Source organism: Felis catus, chromosome B4, assembly GCF_018350175.1.
Source record: "Felis catus isolate Fca126 chromosome B4, F.catus_Fca126_mat1.0, whole genome shotgun sequence".
Taxonomy (NCBI): domain Eukaryota; kingdom Metazoa; phylum Chordata; class Mammalia; order Carnivora; family Felidae; genus Felis; species Felis catus.
The window spans coordinates 118,455,298-118,480,426 of NC_058374.1; the positions used below are offsets into that span (position 1 = coordinate 118,455,298).

The window sequence follows — 25,129 nt, forward strand, 5'->3', positions numbered from 1 at the left end:
TAAAAAGGTTGGTACATTGTATGGTCATAATGCCATTATTCAAACAAGTGATTATCCAGTTGGCCTCAGTAGAATGTTAGTTAGCCTGTCTGAGGGGAATATTTCTGTAAAATTGGCAGTTGCTTGAATTCCTTGGTCAAAATTGCTTTGATCTTTTATCACATAGGGAGTTACTCCTGAAAAACTGGTGATACAAACATTTGTCATGCATGTTCACGCTATGTGACACCCACCAAATGGCCAACATTTTTTTTAAAAAAATTCAGTTTACCACTAGTCTCCTTTGGCTTATTTTCATCAAAGAAGGAGAAGCGCTGAATTTTTTTTCATGCACAGTTTTTTGAAATTGCATTTAGTAGTTCACTTGCCATTGTGCAAACATAGTTTCTTCACACGAGTCCATGACTGGGATCTTGTTTCTCCTCTCCTGAAGTGTTTTACTGTTTTCTACCTCTACCAGTTTTTTCAGTAATAGGAGTGAAAATTCAAACTTTGATGTAAATTTCAAAGATAAAAATTTCTTTTAGTATTTTAATCTCTAATCTTATAGACTGTAGAGCAAAGAAGGGAAATATCTTAAGGAAAAATGATTTTCTACTAGAAATTTATAATAAACTCTTTGGAAAAATGATACTTCTCTTTATCAGGAAGGTAAAGTGTCTCTCTTTAGAAATTCCTTGCCATTATTTTCCCTTTCACGTCATCTTTCAATTTTATAAAACGGGGAGCATGGAATGGTGAAGAACAGATAGGACTTGGTTTTGAGATACCTGAATTTGAATCTTGATCCTGGAATTTACTTATGGTATGAGCCAAGGTGTCTCAGGTAGGAAATGATAACTATCATTTGAAGGGTAATGAAATAACTATTTACAACAGGAATAAAAATGAAGTTAGTTAACATATAGAGAGGTGTTTACTTCGTACTTGAAAACTATAGGGTATGATAATGACTAAGCTCATAGGCTATAATAAAGCCCATTGTTTACAGTAACAGTTTGTTCATGCATATGCATTTGGATATAGTTTTAGCTCTTGCAAAGGCTTGATCTAATCCAAGACAATATTCAGCAGATACAAAACCCTATGTTTGGATTTTTAAAATCAGTTCCATGAGTATAGAATAGAAGTGATGTGGCTTGTTAACAGTGCAGATAAGCAAAGATCTAGCCGCTTTAAATGACCGTTTTATTCCTACATTTATTCACCAAGTATTTATTGAGTGCATATGTGTGCTCAGTGCTGAAGATGGAGCAGTGAACAAGAGAGTCAAGAATTCCTGCCTCCATAGTGCTTCTGCTCTAATCGATCATAAACTCGACCGAAAACAAATCCAGTGAAGGTGCTGTGAGAAAGAAAGAAGGAATCCGCTTTTATGTTGTAGTTTCCAACTACAGTAAATCAGGTCTCTGATGGATTTAATGCTTCGTGAACATACTTGTTTTCTTATGTTTATTTTTGGTGGTACAAATTAAAAGGCGTATTGAGAAATCGGACTATCTTGGGAAGAATTTTCTGAATTCACTGTGAATTTTCTGAAACCATGTGCACAGTCAATAGCGTAGTAAGAGAAATGGGTGAAGGAACTAGAAAAGAAAAGGGCCAGAGGAAATGATAGTTGACCTCAAGCATCTAAAAGGCTGATGCAAAGGAACGGCAACAGACTGACTTTATGTTGTTCCAAATATAGGACTAGAACCAAAGAGTAGCAGTTTTTTAAAAAGTAGATTTCAGCGCAAGACAGAGAACTCTCTATTTAGAAGAGAGTTATTCTACAGACAGGACGTTGTCAAGGGGCAAGCTTCCTTTCTGCTGAAGGTAACAGGAAGCTGGAAGAACAGGATGAGAGGTCCTCTCTGAGAGGGAGACTGGCAAGATGTGCTTTGGATTCTCCAACTCTACAACACCATTGTGCCCTGTAGTTAACCACGGCAACAGATTACAGCCCCGAAAAGCTCAGAGCCAAAATATTGCCAGTGGCAATATCCTTAGAGTTTCTGACCTTGAAGGTTTTTTACATTTATGCAACTCTAAAAGCATTCCTCTATCTGGCACATTTTATAAGGAAATGAGAATGAACTTATCAGCCACATTCAAGAAATGTTTTCTTGGTATATGGATTTCACTTTTGTTTTTTAAAATGGTGTCCCCTTGGAGATTTCCCATCTAAATCCATTTTCTTATCAGGATTGGAGATGGCAGGTTATTCTACTGCCCAAATATTAATTTCTATGGCCTATGTATATATTTCATTGGCCAACTTTCTGTGAATTTTCTGGATTCCTATTATCTCGTCCTAAACTCCTGGCAAGCCAAATTTCTCTAATAGTCTTCAATTCATTGCATTAAATGCCTGTTCAGCCTTGGAAGATATATTGATTTTTTTTTTTCTCGGCAAAGTGACAAATACCATTTTCATGACCATAATAGAGATTGATTACATTTTACGGAACGCAGAGAGAGAGCTGATCTTACTGAGACAACCTTGAAGCTTACACAAATGAAAAAATCATTTGAATTAATAATGTTCATAAATTCATCTGTTGCTGATGAAGTAGAAGTATTTTGAGAAAAAGCCAAAAGTTCTTTAGCTGCACAATCACCGTGAAGAATTAAGATAATTTCAGTACTTTGGAGGTGCTGGTTGTGAAACCTTTAGAAAAGTTCATAGCAATTATTTTGCAGTTTAAAGAAAGCTATGACATTAACCCCAGGCACACATGGATATGTTGCGGGATAGTATTCATATCGAAGACCATTTTCAATTAAATCAGGACAAAAGTAAATCTCGATCAATGTCGGCTAAACTGGAAATGTTAAGAAGTCTGTGGGGAGAAGTTTCTGTTTCTGATATGATTTGTGTAGCCTAAATTTAACATTGAACCAATTTCCTTTGCGTTCAAAGCTTTTTACAGTTAGGCCTAAACTAGAACGAATGTTAACACGTTTGTATTGTTCTGGCTTGCTTGTCAGTAGCTTTTGCCTTGTGATCTAAAAAGTATTTTAGAAACAAACAAACAAAAAACCACCACATACACATATCATAAGCCTTGCACATGTCAAGGGTACCTAGTGTGTTTTTTAGAGCAAATAGAAATGAGAAACAAAGGCTAAGTATTTTAAGGTGTTGAAAAAAGCTATGATGGACCTGGAAAACATTGCTACAGAAGATTATGGAATTACTTTCTCTGAAAAGAAAAAAAAAAAGAAAACCTTTAAACCAGGAAAACCAATTCATATCTGTTTAGAGATCTTTATCCATTTGTTCATCTTCTATCCCCATCATCCAGCATTATATCAAACATAGTATGCAGCACATAGTGGAGCTCATTCGTTAAATGATTTTCTGATAGCAAGATTTTCTGATAGCAGAAAGAAATAAAAATCGTCATAGTAAACAATGTTGTTAAGCTACTAATACGTGCCATGGAACTTTACTATTTTTACCTCTAATTTGTGGAATTCTTACATGGCTACAAGGTGATCAAACTCACCTGGGGTGAGTTTGGGAGGGGGGACAGCTAGCACTGGTGTAGCTGAAAATAAATGCAAATTCTAAGATATGTGCTTTTATGTTTGTCCTACTTAAGAGGAAAAATGACCATACCTGAGGATTTGAGAAATACCAGAGGAATTACGGATGTTTTTCTAGCTCACTTTTTTATTCTATGATTGTACCACATGTAGTGACACTCAAATTTTGTAAAATATTTTCTAATTGTTTCACAGGTAGATGTTTTGTCTCTTCTATAAGCTCCTTGTTGGTAAATTATTTTTGGTCTTTCCTAGATGTTCTCTATCAACCTGAGCATGACTTTGATCATACATCTAGAGAGAACATTCATATTGTTTATCTTACTGAACTTTCTAATTTTACATTTATGGAAAGAATACTTTGTTCAAGAACTTAATGTTTACTTATGTATTCTCACAGTTTGTAAAACAGGACTTAAAAAAAGGTACTTTAAATAAAATAATAGCTGTAGGACTTGCTAATTGCCGTCAAACTCTAGGAAACTGCAGTAAGTAGTTTTCTCCTTATTTCCTATCTGAATAGGCTTGATAAAGTTGTTCCTTTCACTGTGACAAAGTATACGGCTGACTGTATACAGTCAGCAAAGGATACGTGCCTTGTGTCGGTGCTATGAAATATATGAAAATGAGATTTAATTTACTCCACAACTGTTTCATATTTTATTTTTCCTTTCATATTTCTTAGAATCGGAATGGAGCTAGAATTCCACTAAAGCCAAATGAGATCTGGGAAATACATAACTCTATTCAACTATAGAGAATTTTATAATGAAGTTATGGGGTTTTTTTCCATGATGTTTAAAAATTTTCTGTAATGTTTAAGAATTAAAAGACATTTTTTGACTTTTAAAAATACATAAATTAGCTTTATGTTAATTTTTAAAAATCACCATATTGGTGTAGGGAAAACCCACCTTGTACACAGTATGAAGTTAGTGATTTAAACAGCATCTTTTGGAAGCGTTTTGAAAACAGATTGCTATTAAACTTAAATATAAAATAATTGTTCATATTCAGCATCTCCATATACTAAAAGTTATGATATTTTGTGGAAACCAAGTATCTAATAGTGCTAAATCAGTGAAGGTGGGTTTATGAAATGCATCTAATGAATAATCAAGTAGCGTAATTCCCCAATTTAGCCTCTAAGCTCTGATATTATGCGGATCTACTTATATCAGACTCTGGTCTTTAAAGATGTGAATATAAAGTTTTCCCCCATCAGATGGAAAGATTGATAGATTAATTAAAATAGAAAGGCTTTTGTAAAGTAGAAGTCAATACTTAAATCGTTAACGTTTCTGAATGGTTTTTAAAGGCTGTAAGTCCATTAAATTTTGAGAGTTAATTAATCACAATGAAAGGAAGCCAGTTTCCTCTCTACACCGTCTTCAAAAGTGACACTTATTTTCAGAAGTTATTTACAATCCTTAGCAAGTACTTAATAGATTTTGCAAATACTGCGTAAATTTTTGTAGCTACTTCAAAGATAAATATTAATTTTTTTTAAGTTACAGAAGAACTTTTGCTTGTTGTTAAAGAAAAATGATACAGATGTGTAAATTAAAGAGTGAAAACCCTTTTACTATTTTTCAATCGTACTATTGTTAATGAGCTTTTTCTATAAACAAACATGCATAAATGCACTTATTAACACACATTGCGTTTTTCATTAAAAATTTGATTATTCAAGGTGGCCCAGTCGGTTGAGCGTCCGACTTCGGCTCAGGTCATGATCTCGCAGTCTCTGAGTTCGAGCCCTGCATCGGGCTCTGTGCTGAGAGCTCAGATCTGGAGCCTGCTTTGGATTCTGTGTCTCCCTCTTTCTGCCCCTTCCCTGCTTGCTGTCTCTCTGTCTCTGTCTCTCTCTCCCTCTCAAAAATAATAAACATTAAAAAAATTAATAAAAAATTTGATTATTCAATACATATTTTTCTTTTTTTTTAATGTTTATTTATTTTTGAGACAGAGAGAGACAGAGCATGAATGGGGGAGGGTCAGAACGAGAGGGAGACACAGAATCTGAAGCAGGCTCCAGGCTCTGAGCTGTCAGCACAGAGCCCAATGCGGGGCTCGAACTCACGGACCGTGAGATCATGACCTGAGCCGAAGTCGGACGCTTAACCGACTGAGCCACCCAGGCGCCCCAATACATATTTTTCTATAATTTGGTTTTTAAATTATTTATCTTGAACATCATTCAACAACACAAAGATTTTCAGAATTTGTGGCTGTAACTACACCATTTTCTGTAATGCATATGTACCTTCATACACCTATTCCCTTCCTGATGTTCTTGTAAATTATTTCCATCTTTTTTCTGTAAAATAATGATTATATAAGCATGTGTGTATGTGTGTGTGCATGTACTATCTATCCTTGTACACTTCTGGAGATACTTTTCTAAGCTAGACTTTCAGAAGTACTTTTTTTGTTGGACATTTAAATTTTTGTTAGACATTACCAATTGCTCCTTGAACAGGTGTATAAATTTAAACTCTCAAAAATAGTTATTCATAATCCTCTCAGTACCTTCACTAGCACTGAATATTATTTATTGTCTTAATTTTTGGTCCATATGATAGTATTTATGGATGATTTTGATAACTACTCTAAGGATTAATGAAACAAATATTTATTTATCTGAAGAGTCAGATTTGAATGAGAACTTCTGAAAATGGGCACTAAAGTAGTTATTAGAAGTAGATTAGTGTACTTTTAAAATATATGTAATTTTTAATTTGAGAGTCAGAGAGAAAGTGAGAGAGAGAGAGAGAGAGAGAGAGAGAGAGAGAGAATCTTAAGCAGGCTTCACGTCCAGCACAGGACCCCACATGGGGTTTGATCCCACAACCCTGGGATCATGACCTGAGCCGAAATCAAGAGTCAGAAGCTCAACTGACTGACCCACTCAGGAGCTCCTAAAAAGTTTTTTTTTTAATTTTTTTTTCAACATTTATTTATTTTTGGGACAGAGAGAGACAGAGCATGAACGGGGGAGGGGCAGAGAGAGAGGGAGACACAGAATCAGAAACAGGCTCCAGGCTCTGAGCCATCAACCCAGAGCCTGACGCGAGGCTCGAACTCCCGGACCAGGAGATCGTGACCTGGCTGAAGTTGGACGCTTAACTGACTGCGCCACCCAGGCGCCCCCTAAAAAGTTTTTTTAAGGTGACAGTAATGTCTTACTGAAATGAGTTGGACCTCAAAGTCATTCTTAAAAACATATTGGAATATTGTGGTGCCAGGGTGACTCTTTCGGTTGAGTGTCTAACTCTTGATTTGGGCTCAGGTCATGATCTCAGGTTTTCTGAGGTGGAGCCCTGCATCAGGCTCCGTGCTGGCAGAATCGAGCCTGTTTGGGATTCTCTCTTCCTCTCTCTCTCTCTGCCCCTCCTCCCCTTGCTCATTCTCTGTCTTTTTCTCACTCTCTCAAAATAAAAACTAAAAATAAACATATTGGAATATTAATATGTAGGAAATTTTGATGAGATTTGGGATTAAGGGCTTCTGCTTTTGAGAGAAATGGAAATATGGATGTTTATTTGGATGTTTATTCTTACCACATACCTAGATTAAAACGAGAACTTCTGATTTGGACTTCCTGCCCAGAGTTTTTTTTGTCTCCCAATCCACCCTTCCCAAAGTCCTTCTAACCTATCCTTCAGTTCACTTCTTCCTGAATACTTTAAAGGTTTCCCGTTACCTCTAAGAGATGAAAAATAACATCCACACTTGTGAATTTGTTCAAAAGTCCAGTTTCTCTGTTCTCATCACCAAAGATTCTGATTCACAATGTCTGGATTGTGAGTTTTTAATAGGAAAGCCAAGTGATTGTGCAGATGACATCTAGAGAAAGACTGAGGGGAAAGCAGTTTGTGTGCTAGTAAAGACTCCTCAAAATTACCTTTCTTTCCTTTTCAAGCTTGCACATAAGGTTCTATATCTGCTAGTTAAGTGCAACGGTGAGTCTTCTCTCTCCAAGTGGAGCGTAGGCCCTTCTATCTCTGTACTTTCCCCCGGAGAACCAGTTCCCTCCTCTTCACCTCATACCTCATGTCCTAAGTGAGATCCCATCTCTTAAATGAAGACTTTGAGCTCTTCATCCCACAGTGTTTTTCGCTTCTACAGCATTTACCCACATCACGCATTTGACACTTTCAGTTTGGTATTGTTATGTACCGTTCGTGTGTAATTCTCTGTATCCCTCACAGTGCCTTACACGTAATCAACACTGTAAAAGGTTGGTTGGTTGGTTGGTTGGTTGGTTGAGTGAGTGACAATGTAATTAGACTACCAGGGAGCAGGTCAAAGACTGCACTTCAACCCCACAAAGCCACTTCTTGACATTTTGCAGCTTGTTCTACTCCTGAGAGACTCTGTTGCTCTCACTGCAAATTGGATTGCTTGTTTTGGTGAATTAAACAAAAGCCGATGCTTACCATATATTTGTGTCTATTAATTGCGTGTTTAAATCACCCTACATGCTGTGCTTGAGAAAGTTAATCCATACCAAAGGTAAAGTTTTTAAATTTTATTTGAAGTCTAATGTTATAACTCCATACGATCTTTTCCCAGTAGGGTCTAAAGGCCCAGCGTGCTTAGCTTAGCTTTCTTAAAAGAAAATTGTATTTATGTTCAGAATAATTTCTTATCAGTAGCTACAACATAACATTGTGGAGAAGTCATTAGAATAAATGTACCATTTGTCACGGGCCCAGAGCCTTAAGTGCATTTGATTTCTGTGCTGTATTCTTGCTGTATGGAACTGAATTGTGTAATTTAGCATAGCTCTGAGTATAACCTGGCACGGTGTTCATAAAAATTGGGATATAATACTAAAAATGATAATTTCCTGAGAATGGAAAACAGAATTAGCATATATTTACCAGTGTTACTCAAGATTGTCTCAAGAAAAGCACCAGTTATTGGAAAAAAAATTGATCACAAGGTAGCCTTCTCCCTAACACAGTTTCATGACATAGGAAAACATGCATTCTGTTTTTTCTCAGTTTCGAAAAGTAAGCACTTGGTAAGTCACCTTGGAAAAATGGAGGCGACTTATTAATTTGTCATTGTTCCTGGACTGAAAATACCTTGACAAATAAAAAAAAAAAGACATTCTTAGGACATACATTCCTTTTTCTTAAAACTAGTACATTAGTGGAACATCTTTGGTCAGGCTGGTCTCCTGTATGTTTGACTGGAGGAGCAGGTGTGCTCTTCCAAAGTGTCTTTACAAGTGTCTCAGTGGGGCTTCCCTCCCACGCCTCTGCAGGAGACAGCTCATCTGTTTAATCCTTATGTTTTAGGCAACCTTTCTTATTATGCAGACAGGGCTCCAAGGCTCAGCTGGATTCTGACTCTCCGAATGAATTGATGGGGCTCTTTGATCTTAACTGTGTTTTCCATCTGTTTCATCTCCTCTTAATGCATCCTCTTCCAAACCCCCATCTTCACTGGTGCTCTTAAAATAAATGGATAATTATACAAATAAACAAATAAAAATTGCCATTTAAGACTCAGGTACAAATTTCACTTTTCATTTTGAATCTTTTTTTTTTTTTTTTTTGGCCATAATAAACTTTCTTGAAAAAGTCCCCCAAATGATTTAATTATGTGACTCTGTAAAGGACCACCACACTTGAGAGTGTTTAACCACGTGTGTATGAACGTGCATGTGCTTTGTAGGATTAGATTTGCGTAGAAAGTAAGAATGACTGATCTTTGCAATTTAGTAAATTGTACAGTAACATAATATCTTATTAATAGATCATATAAGAGCGAGAGGCATGCAATCTACTTGGAAAAATCTACCATGTAACTGGAAGATCTTGCTGGGAATATTTCTTTTTCTTTCTCTTTTTCTTTTCCTTTTCCTTTTTTTTTTTTTTAATGAGAGTGACTGAGGCTGAGTTACAGAGAAAATCAGTTGGAATTAGAACTAATCCACATTAAGAAATCTTTCCAGGATGTTAAAATGTCATCATTTCTTTTAAACACATCTTTGAAATGAGACGTATGTGTTTTTGGGTGAGGAGGAAGTGGAGGGCTGTTGATGGAACAACATGAATCATTTGCTTACCTGTATAAAGCTGATTAAGTGAACAAGAAGTATCAAATTTTTATCTGAGTAACCTTTGATATTCTAACCTCAAATTATGGAAACAGGCATTAATTCTTTCTGTTTTTAATTCTCCATGAATCCTCATTTATCTTTAAGTATACCCCGATCTTGTAATGATAATGTAATGTCAAAGCTGTCAGAATAATTTCAGCTGAGAGCAAAAAAACTGATGTTTACTAAGAGCCAGAGGCCCTTGAGAGAGTTATGAAAAGGTCTTTCTCTGAGAGGAGTAATATTGCGATATGCCCTGCTAGTCTGTTCAACATATCTTTATCCCAGCATATATACCTTAAATAGACCAATAACTATCAGTGAATTGTCAGAATACACATCTGCCTTAGAAACATTGAAAGATAAAATATATAAGGAATATGATCTCTGATCATCACTAAAATATTGCTGTTTTAAAAATATTCAGCTAATTCTTTTCCACTCAAAAGTGTCACTTAAGTCTCTGCATGGTACCCAACTCTGAACTAGGGAGATTTTCTTCACTATTTTTGTACTCCCCATATGGAATCTGAGAATAACTGTGCAGGAGGAAATATAAAAGGTTACCCCATCTTTCTTCATGCAGAACAACTCTTGAAACCCACTAAAGATAGCAATACTCTCCTCTAGCCTGTTTGTCTCTCTTGCTACCAACTGGGGTGTGCTTTGTCTTTGTTTGCTTGCTCGTGTTTCAATGGGAAAGAAAAGATCGAGCAAGTAGCCAGGCATGGATGTGTGGCTTCAACATACTTCATTTAGGATCCATGACTTCATTTACTTGAGTTTCTTATCTCACACACCTGATTCCTGTGTTCCTTCTATAAAATGGAAACTAGAATGCCTGCCCTCTCCGTCTGTAATGATTCTGTGCTGTTGGAAATTCTGAAAGGTACAGGTTGGCTCTTCCCTCATGAAATGGACAAACACAAACCAAAATCTCATTTTCTCTGCACTTTTTGTGATTGACCGGTACTTAAAAGTTCCAATTTATTTTAGAATACTGTCTCCTTGGTTCACCGATGTGACTCCCAGGTCAATGCAGCTAGCTATATTCAAGTTTATTTAAAAGATGCTAAATTGCTACCTGCACGTTTCCTTGTATTCATCAGTTCTGGTCCATAGTCATTCTTCACTTGCTTCCTCATTACTTCCTGATAGTAATTGGATAAGTCACTGAAACTCCATTATTCTACCTAATTGTCAGAGGCGATTTTCTTACATTATCCTCCAAAGAAGGGAGGGGAGAAAGCATTTATACTGAATGTATTGGTGGAGATATGGTTAACTGCCACTAAAATGCCCCTGTACGGTCTCTCTGACCAGGCCGTTGGTCTATGAATGTCGCAGCATGGCCACAGTTCCTGGACATCTCTTGCATCCATAAACCACTAGAGAAGCTGCCTCAGCTCTCAGACGTTTCTCAAGGTTTCTGCATTTTCAAACGTGGAAGTTTGAATGACCCATGAGTGGTCTATGAAATCACCTTAGTAGGTCATAGCCAGCATTGAAAACGAATAATAAAATAAAGTAAGAGAAAGAGTAGAATTATCAGAGTACACTGTATGTTATAAATATTGGTTCATGAACACATTTTTTTTTCGCCAAAAATATTCTTGAGTGTGTGTGGTACTTAGGTCTGTTGTAAATATTTTCTTACCACGGATCTCACTTTGGAAAATGACAACAACAACAACAAAAGCCTGAAAAAACAAAAACAAAATTGAGTTGGATCATATAACCCATAGTTAGCTTTTGCCTGGATGCTGGGTTTTAGAATTTAGAGTATTACTTTACCATATTCAAATTCTATTATTTTTTTTCACCCATTATCCTCAAGCATATCAAGGGAACTAGAAATGATAATGAAAGCTTAGCAAATATTTCCAGAATTGTTAAGAGGCCATATCAGCTTATGAGGGTACAGTATTCTTACTGATTAAACTGTTTACCTTAAATAGTTGTTTCAAGAAACAGATGTAAATATTTAGTTACACAAGAGAAGCAACACAGATCACAGAAAAAAAGATTTTGTTAATACCTTATTTTGTTGTTGGGTCAAATAGAATGAATGTAAACATTGACTTGGGTTATGGTAAGAAAGGAAATAACAGTTATCACTCACTCTTTTAAATATCTCAAGGTGAAAATCTTTGCCTTTTCACTTAAAAGATTTTTTTTTGGTAAATGCGCCCCTTCCTTTATGAATGATAGCATTGATTTTTTCCTCTTGCCTTGTATCCACCTGTAGTCAGCATAGAGAGGAAACTAGTTGTACTTTTATTGTGTACCTGCATTTTGTTTGAAGACTGAGAAATGCAAATGCAGAGAGATAAGCTTGAGAGAAAGAAGAAAGAAACATTACTTGGTTGCACACATAAGTATATAGTTTAATATTCATTGCATTTATTACCAAGCATGTCATTCTTACCCTGTGTAAAGTTCAGGGTGTGCATAACCCTGGTACCTAGCGGCCAGCAGCAGCAGGGTCCCTCCAGATCCTGTCAGAAATGTGGCATGACAGGCTCCGCCCAGATCTACTGAATCAAAATCTACATTTTAACAAGATCCCTAAGCGATTTTCATGATCATGAAAGTCTGAAAAGTGCTGACACAGGAGTATTACCAGTCGCTGTATGGACCTGTATTCATTTCATGGATAAGATTTACTCTGGAAAAGAAAAATTCACAACTGGAAAGAACCAGCAGTTTTTCATATCCTGGTGCAGCAATTGGCCATCTAATGGTGTTTAAAATTAGTGATGATGACAATGAGGTTGCTGCTGATGAAAACACCCATTATTAGGGTTCCCAAGTGCTGGCCATTGAGTCTACTGTATCAACTGACCTGTTTAGCCATCATCTTTCCACTGTGAGTTCCATGCTGCTTTACAGACAGGCAGGAGAGGCCACAGGTTGCCTATCACCCCATTGCAAAGCCAAGCATTCTGATGGCTAACATCTGTGATTGGTAGTCGCACCTTTCAAAAGTGGGAAAGACTGTTCCATATAAGGAGAAAACGTGACACGTGAAAGATTCCTATGAAGGTATCAATTGCTGTTTGTTTAGATAACATTTATAATTATCAATGAATCCTCAAATCTGCATATTTGAAAAGACAAGAACAGTCTTAAATTTGAAGCCCATACCAAACTTTCAAGTTATCAGTGTAGAATTTATTATATACCAGGAATATGTAATGTTGCATCTTGTGACCCATTGGAAACCCTTAGCTCTGAGCATTCTGCTGGCAACCTAGGGAACCTAGCCTTGAGAGTGAACTGCCTGTCTGACGACAAACATTTGTCCATTTGTAACATGAAGACTACTCCTGACTTGAAATGATTCTAGAATCATCCAGAATGTAGGAATGCAGTTAGTCTCTCGTGCTGAATTAAATCCTTGATAAGGAAGACATCCTTTGAGAAAGGAGAGGCTGCAAGAATATTAACATTTTGGCAGTTATTGGGTGGGGAAAATCCACTACTACAACAAATGCTATTGGAAATAGCATGGAAAGGAGAGTTGGAAAGGAAAGGCCATGCTATGGTGCGAACAACACTATGGGGGAACCTGGCTGTCAGTCACTGGAGTGTGCAGCTCTTGATCTCAGGGTTCTAAGTTTGAGCCCCACATTGAGTATAGAGATTACTTAAAAGTAAAATCTTAAAACACACACACACACACACACACACCCCAAAAACCAGCACTCCGTGTCCTGCAGATCAACTGGGCAGACGTAAGCTGGTGAATTGTGCCTACTAGCGTGGGAAATGAAGGGTGTCTCTTTTTTCTAAAGAAACTAAAATAGACTGCACATTCAAGTAGGGATAATGACTTTTTTTAAGTTGTTAAATTTGTTAATGTTTTTAAAAGAGAGCTACATATGTATAACACAAACTCATACAGTAGCAAAGAATATATAGACAGTCCCTGATTTACAGTGGCTCAGCTTACAATTCTTTGATGTTAAAAAACAGTATTTTGAATCTGAATTTTTATCTTCTCCTGGGCTAATGAAATAAGGTAAAATCCCCTCTCATGATGCTGGCCAGCAGCTCCCAGGCAGCACTGAAGGTGCACAGCTGACACACTCACAACCCTTAACTCTTCTCTATCGATACAGATACAGCCATTCCGTTTTTCACTTCCTGTACAGCATTCAGGAAATTACATGAGATATTCAACACTTTATTATAAAATAAGCTTTGCGTTGGGTGATTTTACCCAACAGTAGGCTAGTGTGAGTGTTCTGAGCACAGTTAAGGTAGGCGAGGCTAAGCTATGATGTTTGGTAGATGAAGTGTATTAAAGGCATTTTTGACTTACGGTATTTTCAATTGGCGATGGGTTTGTCAAGACGTAACTCCATTGTAGATCGAGGAAGATCCGTACTGTGAAGAGAGCTTTTCCATTCCTGTCCCTCAAGCCCCACATTCCTTACTGAAATCACTGTTCGCGATTTCTTGTGTATTTTTTCAGAGATTCTCTAAATATACAAACATGATGTGCAAATCTTTATTAAACAAAATGATAACGTGCAATACACTGTTCTGTGCAATTCTTCCTTCCCTTAAGATGTGTCATAGAAATAATTTCTGCTTTGCCCTCCACAGCATGGATATAACCTTATTTAACCAGTTATCTTTGGTGATTTTTTAGATCTTTCTCAGCCTTTTGCTACTGGAAATAGTGCTGCATTGAGGACCCTTGTGTACATATTTTCAAGCACATATGAATGTATGTGTCCTCAGGTCTAAACATTCTAAGTTATGATTTATTTTTACAACAGTTAAGCAAAGGGGAAGAAATAACCAATTGGCACGATAGGCAGGATAATAATAATACTTACATACATTATTTACTATGTGGTAAGTACTTTATAGTAGTCATTTAACTCTGATAACTCCATGTGAGGAAGTTATTAATATTCTTACTGTTTTCATTGTTGTTAGTAATCACCGAAGGAAGAAAACCAAGATGTAAATTCACCCAAGGAGGTTGATTGTGGATCTCTTGCTCCCCTTACCGAGCTGTGTTGTTTCCCAATGATTTCACTGTGACTTCAGTAATGACAGAGCATTTTTGAATACCTACTGTGTGCTAAGCAACCGATATGTATAATTTAATCTTCACAATAGCACTACAAGGTGGTGTTATTTTTTTTAAGAGTGTTGATGAGATTTCATAACTTGCCCAGAGTCCCAGAGCCAGTAAGTGGGGAGCCAGGAATGGAATGGAAGCAGGCTGTCTGATGCCTGAGACCATGGCACAACAGAGAAGGGACATTAGGCATTTGATTCTACATCCAGTGGGTCAGAAGGCAGAAATGAAATAAATATATGTATGAGATTTAATTTAAACATATTCAGGTGATCAGAGGGATTAGGATGGGCAGTTTCAAGGGCCAGTGGAAGATAGTTTATGGGACACGAATAAAAGCATCCCGTAGCAGAATAGAATTTAGTGGTCTGTGTGGATCCACGGTGGCCACTTCTACATGCTTCTCCATGGACAGTGTTTCCAAGGCTAGATTGCCTTGTTCTCACTGACTGTTTCCATCTGTGCAGAAGTCCATACCTATGCAATGCATTTGTATAATAGCCCATTGGGAGGTATGGCGCTGGCGTGCCCCAGGGAGAGAGCAGCTCTGGTGATTCTGATTCTGCTCTAAGTTGGAATTTGTGCCCTTGGGGAACAGAAATCAGCAGGTACCACGTTGGAAAAATGAAAGGAAGAGCACTGAGACTCTAGGAGGTGTGTGAATTCCTCCAGGTCAGTTTCTCCTATTTCCACTTCAGTTTTTCCAGCAGTCCTGCTTCTTTACTGGCATGTCAGAAGTTGAAACCGGAGCCACCTTTATAAGACCTCTTGGTCTTCTAAAAATAATAAAGGTCTTAGAGGTCTTATGCAAAATATAATTTGCAACTGATCACATTTCTTTGTTCGTTATTATGATTGCCATTAGTTTTTTATTGATGTATATTTGGCATACAATGTTATGTTCATTTGTATGGTGACAGGTGGTGACTACACTCATGGTGAGAATTGAGTAACGTATAGAAGTATTGAATCAACATGTTGTCATTATTTTGTAAATTATTTTATAAACCAGTTTTATCATCTAGGCTATATTTCTGTGCCTGGTGAGTTTTCCTTGTTTCAGATTGCATCATTTATTTATTTTTTTAATGTTCATTTTTTATATTAAAATTTTGTTTAATGTTTATTTATTTTGAGGGAGAGAGAGACAGAGTGCAAGCAGGGGAAGGGCAAAGACAGAGGGAGACACAGAATTTGAAGCAGACTCCAGTCTCTGAGCTGTCAGCACAAAGCCCAACATGGGGCTCTAACTCACAAACTGTGGGATCATGACCTGAGCTGAAGTCGGATACTTAACCAACGGATGCCCCTAATGTTCATTTATTTTTGAGAGAGAGAGAGAGAGAGAGAGCAAGCATGAGCACATGGGGGAGGGGCAGAGAGAGAGAGAGAGAGAGAGGGAGACACAGAATCCGAAGCTGGCTCCAGGCTCTGAGCTGTCAGCACAGAGCCCAGTGTGGGGCTTGAACCCATGAACTGTGAGTCATGACATGAGTCGAAGTTGAACACTTCACTGACTGAGCCACCCAGGCGCCCCAGATTGCATCATTTAATTCAGTGACTTTTCGGTGATATTTCATAGAAACAAATAAAAGATGCGGTATAGATAGATGTGTCAGGATTATTTATATGGTGGTTATAGTAAAGATAATAACTAAGATATGTTAACAAGTGTTTACTGCAGGTGAGGAAAGATGCAGAAGGTTTTATTCCCATTATCTGATTTAATACCAAAGCTCTTTCAGGAGGGTATTATTCTTGTTGTTCCCATTTTACAGACGGGGCCTTTTGTTCATACTTTTTGAGATTAACAATTCTAGTGGTGTTGAAGCAAGCTTCTGTGTAAGAAGAAAACACGCTTTAACCCCGCGGAGCGCATATTTTCTTTTTGGGCATTTCTCCTTCCAATCTTTGTCCAAATGTACTCAGTCATCAGTATATGTGCAATTCTCTGTTTTGCTCTTTTCATTCACTATAGTCGTAAGAAGATGGTTTTCTTGGTCATCTTCATTTTCACATAATGACTGCATACAAGTAATTGCCCTAATTGATTTAATAATCTCCCTCTTTGGGAGTGTTAGATTGTTTTCATTTTCTTTTATAGATGAAAAACTCTGTGTAAGTAGCATATTTTATCCTCTTGGATTTCCAAAGAAAAGGTCTTATTTTCAGTCAAAGAGCAAAAAAGCTTTTGACTCATTTTAACTTTGAGTTGGGATTATTTTCACGGGAGCAGATAGTGAGCACTATTGAAACACTTATTTTGGAATCTTAAGAAAAATTGTATCTTGAACTCTGTAGGTATGGACTGGTTTTTTTGGTATTTTAAAGATACGATTTTGAATGTATATATGACGATTGATATATAGTAACATAAGGCCTAAAGAATGATTTTTTTTGCATCACTTGTTAAAATGTGTCAATTGGGCTTTGAGGAGGATGGTGTGTGCCACAAAAGTATTCATTCTTTATCGACATGTATTTCTTGAGAAACTACCACGTGTCAGGCCCCATGGTGGTCACTGAGTCTGTGACGGGGAAGGTGAAAGCCCAGCTTGTTTCCTAATGGAGCATTACGAAAGTCATGTCTAAGATTGTGTTGTTGTTGTTGTTATTGTTCTCGAGATTGTGCTGCAACACACGCTCATCCTCTAATATTTCCGACTCCTTTGTTCTTTTGCTTCCATGGACTCTGCCATATTTCTTAACTGCAGCCCCAGACATGAAGGACAAAAAACATTTTCCTTTCAGAAAGATATTTACGTAGATATAATTTCTGAGAATTCCTGAAGCCCAATTTTCCTCTCTCATCTCTGTCCTGGTACGATTTATCTTCCTAGAATGAACCGACCTTTCTCATAGTTTGGGGGATCCCTACATCACCTTAGCCCTGTGGCACATATCTTAGATTGCACCCAGATACATTTATATTTTCAGCACTTTGTGCTAAATAAACCAAGTGCAGGCACTTTGGACTTTCTGTTACTGGAACATCCGCATGTGAAAGTAAAATGTAAATTTAGGATACATCCATACATTATTTTTAATACCGCACACTAAACTGCAGTTTTCACAGGTGGAGAACCATTTTGGTCCCTTTAGGGGACCAAATGTATAAAATTCCTATTTAAAATGCAACTCAAAATTGCATTTTAATTTTTCACCAAATTCTTCCATCCCAGAAAGACCTACTAGTTTGTTGATGAATATAATTTTATTGTTGTATTGTATAGTACTCTTTTTTTTATTGTTTGTTTTTGAGAAGTGGGGAGGGTCAGAGAGAGAGTCTAAGATTGTCTGAAGCAGGGCTCAAACTCACGAACCCGTGAGATCATGTCCTGAGCTGAAGTCGGACACCTAAGTGACTGAGCAGCCCAGGTGCCCCATAACTGTTTTTTAAAGTCTGCAGTGCAAACTGTTTTTACTTCACTGATGTTTAAACATTTCAATGGGGAAAAATAATCATTTAATAAATATTACATTGATTTAATGGCTCACCATGCAGATCAAACTTTTTACTGGTCAACTGGATGTTGCACTTTAAAGAATATTGTAACGTCATTTTGTAAGAATGTTATTATGTGTGCTACCAATATACATTTAAATTTCAGTAAATTCCTTAATGCATGTGTGTGTATATCTACCTATCAACTGATGGATCCATAGATACACACTTCTATATGATTTCAGTAGACTGATATTTTTGAAGGAAAATTTTTGAATAGAATGTTAAAATGTCTGTCTCTCAGTCTCAAGTTGCATAAGTTATTCTTAACTGTGATGCCCAAATTAGTTTCTCACCTTTTTGTGTATAAATTTGATTTCAACTTTTATGTGAGGATAAGTTCCAGGAATGGGAATTTATAGAGTACTCTTCTTGACGAAAAGGGGGTAGATGGAGACAATTTCATAATGTCAGAATACCGTTTCCAATGGGTTGACTTAAGGCCACTTCGCTGTGAAGCTGGCTCCACGGGGTAACAGTCTGTCCGTAGACATTACCAAGGTAGCACAGAGGTGGAAAAGGAAATACAAAGGCATCTGAAAAAGGAACTCTGATAGATTTTTTTAATTCTCCTTAAATTTCTAATATCCCATATCCTTAACATTGGGATTAGAGTACTCTCTGTTGCAACTTTGCACATACCCTACTGTTTGAACTCAAAACCCTAAGAACTACATGTCTGAGATCTGAATGTATTCTGGGTCCCAAATCAATCTTGTCACTCCTCAGAAAGCAATGCAAGATAATAAGTAGTATTCACCTGATTGCTTTCCTGCTCCGAGACAGCTGGTGACGCGTGTCTTCCTGATAACCAAGAGTTTCAGATCTAAGGCAGGGATAAAGGGAAGCCGGGAGCTCGCAGAATCTAAATTTGACAGTCGATGGCTGAGGAGAGGGTCAGAAAGGATAGAATCTGTGACACGTATGAGAAGGGAACAAAATTTATCTGCTCTGGTTGCAATGATTAGATGTCTCTTTGTCTGGCTTTCTTACAGCGGTTGACTGATTGTACCCGCCAGCTGGCTAATATCATAATTAACAAAGTTGCTACTACATCTGCAAAGTTTAATCGAAAAATTTGCCAGTGATATGATGGCATTGTCACAAAGATCACAAGGGACACGGAGTTGACTTTTGCTCAAGGTGGAATGGCAAAGCTGTATGGGCAAGATGAGAAATCGTGCACTTGTTCAGCCAAAGGTATGTTTTGTTTTTGGTTTCGTTTTCCATAATTCTACACCTGGGCTTTCTTACTGAGATTTTCATTTGATGGCTTGTGGGCTCTTCTTTGTTTTGTGACCAAAATGATTCATAAAAAAAATCCATATGCATCTTGAGCATTGACGGCATGTTCTCTTGAAAGCTTTGGGGTTATTTTTTTTTCCCAGATCTGGAAATTCAGAAATATAATGAAATGGCTTTTGATACAGAGAATGGAGTATAAAGCAATGTTTTGCCTGTTGTTGTGTCTAATCTTTATCAGTTTTCAGAATAACCATTTGTTAACAAATATCAATTGAACATGTATATCGTGTAGTATTGGATTTATTTTGCTCAACAATAAAAGCCATTGCTCTGCTTTATTCTATTGTGTCAACCTAGTTATAGGAGTGAAAAAAAAAGCAAGCATAGTTATAGAATATGAAGAGGTTCTATTTCAGTTGCAAGAAATGCTCAAAGCAAGGGGAAGGAAGGCTGAGGTCTTGACTTTTGTCAAAGTCATTGGGGCTTTTTACATTTAGAAAGACCAGTATTTCTTAAAATGATGTGCTATTCCTCAATGCCAGTCTGGCCATTGACTGTTATACCTGTATTTTCTTTTCACTGTCATTTGCTTTGCCTGATTGAATATTCAGGCTCTGGGGAGTTTCCCAAATTATAGCCAGCACGTATTCCTAATTAATGAACTTGAATATTGATGGGGAGGAGCACATGTGCCTCTGTGTACATGCCTGTGTGCTTCCTCTGAGTACAAAGAGAGAGGAAGGTATCTCAAAAAATACGCAGAAGGTGAAGTTTGGGTTATTTATGCTGTCACACCACCACTATAATACCAAGGTGATCAATTTCCAGTATAATTGGGACTTACGCTGAGGTCCTTTACTTTCCCTCTGTGTTCATCCAGACCACTATATCATGGCAAAAATAAAGCAAGAATTTGTGTGTGTGTGTGTGTGTGTCTGTGTGTCTGTGTTTTACCAACGCCATTTGTTGTGTGTGTTGATAGAAGTTTTTAAACATAATGAAATAACATTTTCGAAACAAATTAGTGCACAGCATGCATATTTTTAATAAACCCAATTAAACTTTCTCATGGCTTTATTCCTAGTCATGGGAGACTAGCTACTCTGAACGTATTTATTTTAAAATGTGGCAATCAAGTTTCATATTCTCAAATTTAAAAAATAAGCCATTGATGGGACTGTGAATTCTAAAGCCGTTCAGTGTCCAAATAATAGAAAAACCTGTTTGTTGAAATTTTGGTTAAAATTTGACTTAACACATTTCCAATCTTCACTAAAATTTAATGATGACAAGAAAAGCTGAAAGTGGAGGTTTAAGATACTGTTTTATTGTATTTTGGACATCATTTTCAAAAGAGAATGTTATTCTCATGAGAGAGACTCTTCTTTCTTTCTTCGGCTTTTCATCTCTCCCCTCCTGGAATCTGGTACGCAATAGGCACTCAATATATATTTATCGAGTGAGTGAATTAATGAATTTAAGTCCTTCTGTTGCTATTCAAATATGGTTAACATTGGCTTCTTCCAAATCAATAACTTTTGAATGCAGTAAACAGTATGGATAGGAGCAAGTAGATGAATGGCATAATCACAGACAACAGGGAGGATTAAGTTCCTAAAATAATATAATGTTGTTTTAACCTAAACCCCCATAATATTTTGTGTAATTGAGATTTACTATTGTAAGAACTCAGTTGGAGTAGCGAAGGTCTATGAGGATTAGAAGAGGCCAGGAAAGTAGTTCACAGCTGATGCACCCGTTCTTTTAAACAGGATTATCTCCTGAGATGTGTAGAAATGAACTCTTGACAGAGTTTCAAAGGAATTAATATTTTTGGTAAAATGTGCTAATGTAAAGAGTTAGAAGATTAGCGATGCATAATGAAAGCGGTGCGTTCTTTCTCATGGAAATAGGAATATAATAAATGTCCTGCAGGTGATTGGGGCCGTGGCAATTTTATTGAAGATTAAAGTTTGATTGACCTTTGTTAGGGTGATTAACCCTTCTGAAATTAAAAGCCAGAGCTGAATTATTCTGGCCAATTTAAATGCGAACATTGAGCAGGTCGTATGTCATTCAAATAATAATAATAATAATAATAATAATAAACCGTCCTATTCTAATGTTCATTTGTGCACGTCTGGATGGGATGCCGCTTTGGAAGGATCTCTGGTGAGAGCATCCCAGTGGCAGAGAGTATGGAATAATGTATAGATAATTGGGAGCACGTGGGCAGAGTCCCAGGCATCGCTCCCCCATCCAAACATGAAAACCACCACTCAGAAAAAGCAGGGAGCCTGAAGGCAATCACCACACACTGAAAATGCGTGCTCTCAATAGAAAACCAATCTAGGAATATCCTGCAAAGGTTAGGAGTAAATAACAGTGACATCTTTATTCTAATCTGCTGGCAATCACCTAAACTGCGTATTATATCCGTGTTGAATCTGTATGATGTCTCCTGAAAATGGGGGCTTTGTCGGTACAGTGGCTTATGAAGCTGTTTGTAAAAGTTGATTGTTCCCAGTGTCTAGAATTTTATTGCCTGTGATCTCTGAGAGTCTATAAATACTTTCAGCGTCTTTATTGTTAAAAAATGTTATAGGAGGGGCAAACTCTAGTTATTTACAAAGTCCCGTAAATGGTTTGGTTTTATTTTTCTTTGTTAAGTTTTTCAGACACGTTTGTGAAAAGTTGCATATGCATAATCACTTCAAAAAAAACTGTTTCCATTTTTCATATCATGTTAAATTTTTTTATTACTCGGTCGGTGAATATTTTAAGTTTTAAGTTCTGCCACACGGTGAACACATCTTCCTTTTATGTGTCTGTGGACTATTAAAATGATAATACAGGTTCTCTTCATTCTATATGTAATTTACTACTCTCTTTTCATCAAAGCATTCACTCTGAATGTGTCAAGGTAGAAAAGTCCCAAGTATTATAGTGTAAAAATTAAGAAGCCTGAGGTGCTATGGTTTATTTTTGCACAAGCTTTTCATGTACTCTTTTAACATTTTTTCCTGAAAGATAGGCTTCTATTCCAGGCCTATGAAGAAAGTCAAAGATGAAAAACCTGCGATAGAGTGACAGATAATTCAGCTAGCAAAGTGACTCTGGCATCCTCCAAAGAGCTGGCTAATACTTTGCAGCATAGATTAATAATATGTTTAGCTAAGATCTGTTTGTCATAAAGATAATTTCCTAATTCTTAATCTTGGGGCTAGTATTCAACCATAAATTGTAAACAAATATGTTGTTCTGTACCTTGCCTGATAAAGTGTAGATTATCGGCTTTGGCTTTGGTACATTCAATTGTCAAACTTAAAAAAAAAAAAATCTAATTGTTCCAAGATAATACTCGCTTTCTTATTAGAGATAATTTTCACTAAAAAAAAATAAACTGCTAAACGAAATCTCTAAAATAAGCACTATTAATTCTTCAGCTATAATTCAATAATCTCCTCTAATTTGATTCTTCTTGTTTTACCTCTTACCAGAACTGAATGAAAATAATCGGGGGCATTAAAATGTGTTGTAAGAACGACGTTCTCTAAACATAAAAACCGAATATGCCAAACTACTGATAACATCCCTGCATTGCCATCCATTACCAGCAATCTTTCCCATAAAAGAAAATCATGGCTCGAGAAGGCGAGATACATATTGTCGTAGTGCAAGGAAAAGACGTGCAGAAAGAGCAGAGGCAAATAAGATTATATTTTGTTAAATCCCAAATCCAGTCATTTGTTTTGCTTCAGTGTATTTAGAAGGCATTTTTATTTCTTTGTTGCCTTTGTTTCTAGCAGTCTGTTCCCCTCCAATCCCCCTAATCCCGGACCTGACATTTTCTCTTGTGGCTGTAAAATAACATTCTTTACCATTAACAAGCAAAATTAATCCGTTTGCTATTTTCTTGGGGGGGAGTCCTTCTGTTTAAAAACGGGACCGTTCAGAGAGTGACCAGTGGTGTCATTTTACTCATTGTATATTGTACTGTCGACGAGTCAACAATTTCATTCAATTCCACAAAAATTTACAGTAGACCTACTGGGAGCATTTTTATGGTGTCGGGCCAAAGAGACATGACAAGTGGCAAATGCGAGGATTTTCAAGGGTTTTAAAATTACTAACAGTCCACCACGAAGGGGTCACGTATGAAGTTTTCAAGATGTTATTCTCCCTAACAGAGAGTACTTCTAGCATAAAATAATTCGGCTAATGTTGGCCAGATGATTTTTTTCTGGTGATTTGTGTGACAAAATAATAGAGATGCTCTAGAAACAGTAAGCGCTCCGATGCTGACTTTCCGGCTAATTGTGAAAGTTTTGTAGCATTCGTGTTCAGGCGAATTGGAAGACTACCAAATGTAGTGTGGTGGCACATGGCCTGGTGATGCATTCCATGCTATTTGTATTGACACCACCTCTCCATATGACTCTGGAATATGGAGAGCTGCTTGATAAAATAACTCTGACTAGAATGCCTCTAGCATTAGTATTTCTGGGGCCATCACTGACTACTCTGTATTGGGTTTCAGCAAGCATTATTTGAGTACCCCCTACGTGCCAGGCATTCCCTCCAACCCAGTGAGGTGGGTCCGTGAGCCATGTTTTATGGACCAGTAACCAAGGCTGGGGGTGGAGAAGGATTTGCCTAGGTTGAAAGCTGGCGCCATACTTCAAGGCCTTCTTCGCCAGAGCTGGTGTTGCCATATCCATCGCATTCCACTTTGCTACAAACTTGGGGACTGTGATCGTGGGAGTTTTAGATGAATTTAAACTCTTTCTTCAGACAAAAGGATTTGCTAAGTTGCAGGGACTACGGGGAAAGAATTTATTCTCCCCTGCTTCACTCCTAAGGAAGTAAGAGAAGAGGTGCTTTAGAATGACATAGATTATTCACGGGCACATCCATGCAATAAACTTCATTTAGCTCATTTCGTGGAGACTAAAAATTATCCTCCCCAAATATTAATCATTTAGTTCATTTAAAGTCAGCTGTTAGGCTTTAAAAAAAATTGTCTTTAAAATGTTTGTATTTACATATCTTTCACTCGAAGTTTGTAAATAATTCTGTTAACAGAGTCGAAGTCAGAGGTACCCCTTCTCACCTCATACACTTTCATTGGTGGAAGACAACCAATGATAAATGTGCCTCCATGTTTTATAATCCCTGCTCTTGAAACCAGATACGAGCACAGTCTTTCAGATTTCTATTCCATAGGGAATTGTCCAGTTGTTTATGCCAAATGAGCTTAAGGAAGTATATGGAAAAAATCTTTTTGATAAATATATACATATATGTATGTATGTAAATATATATGTATGTATGTAAATATATATACATATTTATATAAATATAAATATGTATGTATGTATATTATATATATATATAAAATACAAGTTGTGTGAGGTTACTGAAATATGAGAGAAAGACATCACACTACTTGCAAAACCCATCTTAGTTCTCGTTTCCTGATTTATTATGAGAACAAAAAATTATCACGGGTTAAACAAAAAGTAAACATTTGCAAAATTAGCATAGGAGGTTCTAAAAGTTTGGAATGGAGAGATATATTTTCAGTTGGAGATTTGGTCCCCTTTTTAAAAGATGATTCTTTTGC

The 25,129-nt window shown here is 37.0% G+C and overlaps 1 long non-coding RNA gene across 7 annotated transcripts in view; it reads left to right on the forward strand.

The window, feature by feature from the left end:
• The window catches only part of LOC109501733, an 84,934-nt gene that overhangs the window by 36,575 nt on the left and 23,230 nt on the right, over nucleotides 1–25,129 (forward strand). For all 7 annotated transcript variants that reach the window (XR_006600993.1, XR_006600995.1, XR_006600992.1 and 4 more), the window contains one exon: nucleotides 19,254–19,458. This is a non-coding gene — a long non-coding RNA (uncharacterized LOC109501733). The remainder of the gene's footprint in view (nucleotides 1–19,253; nucleotides 19,459–25,129) is intronic.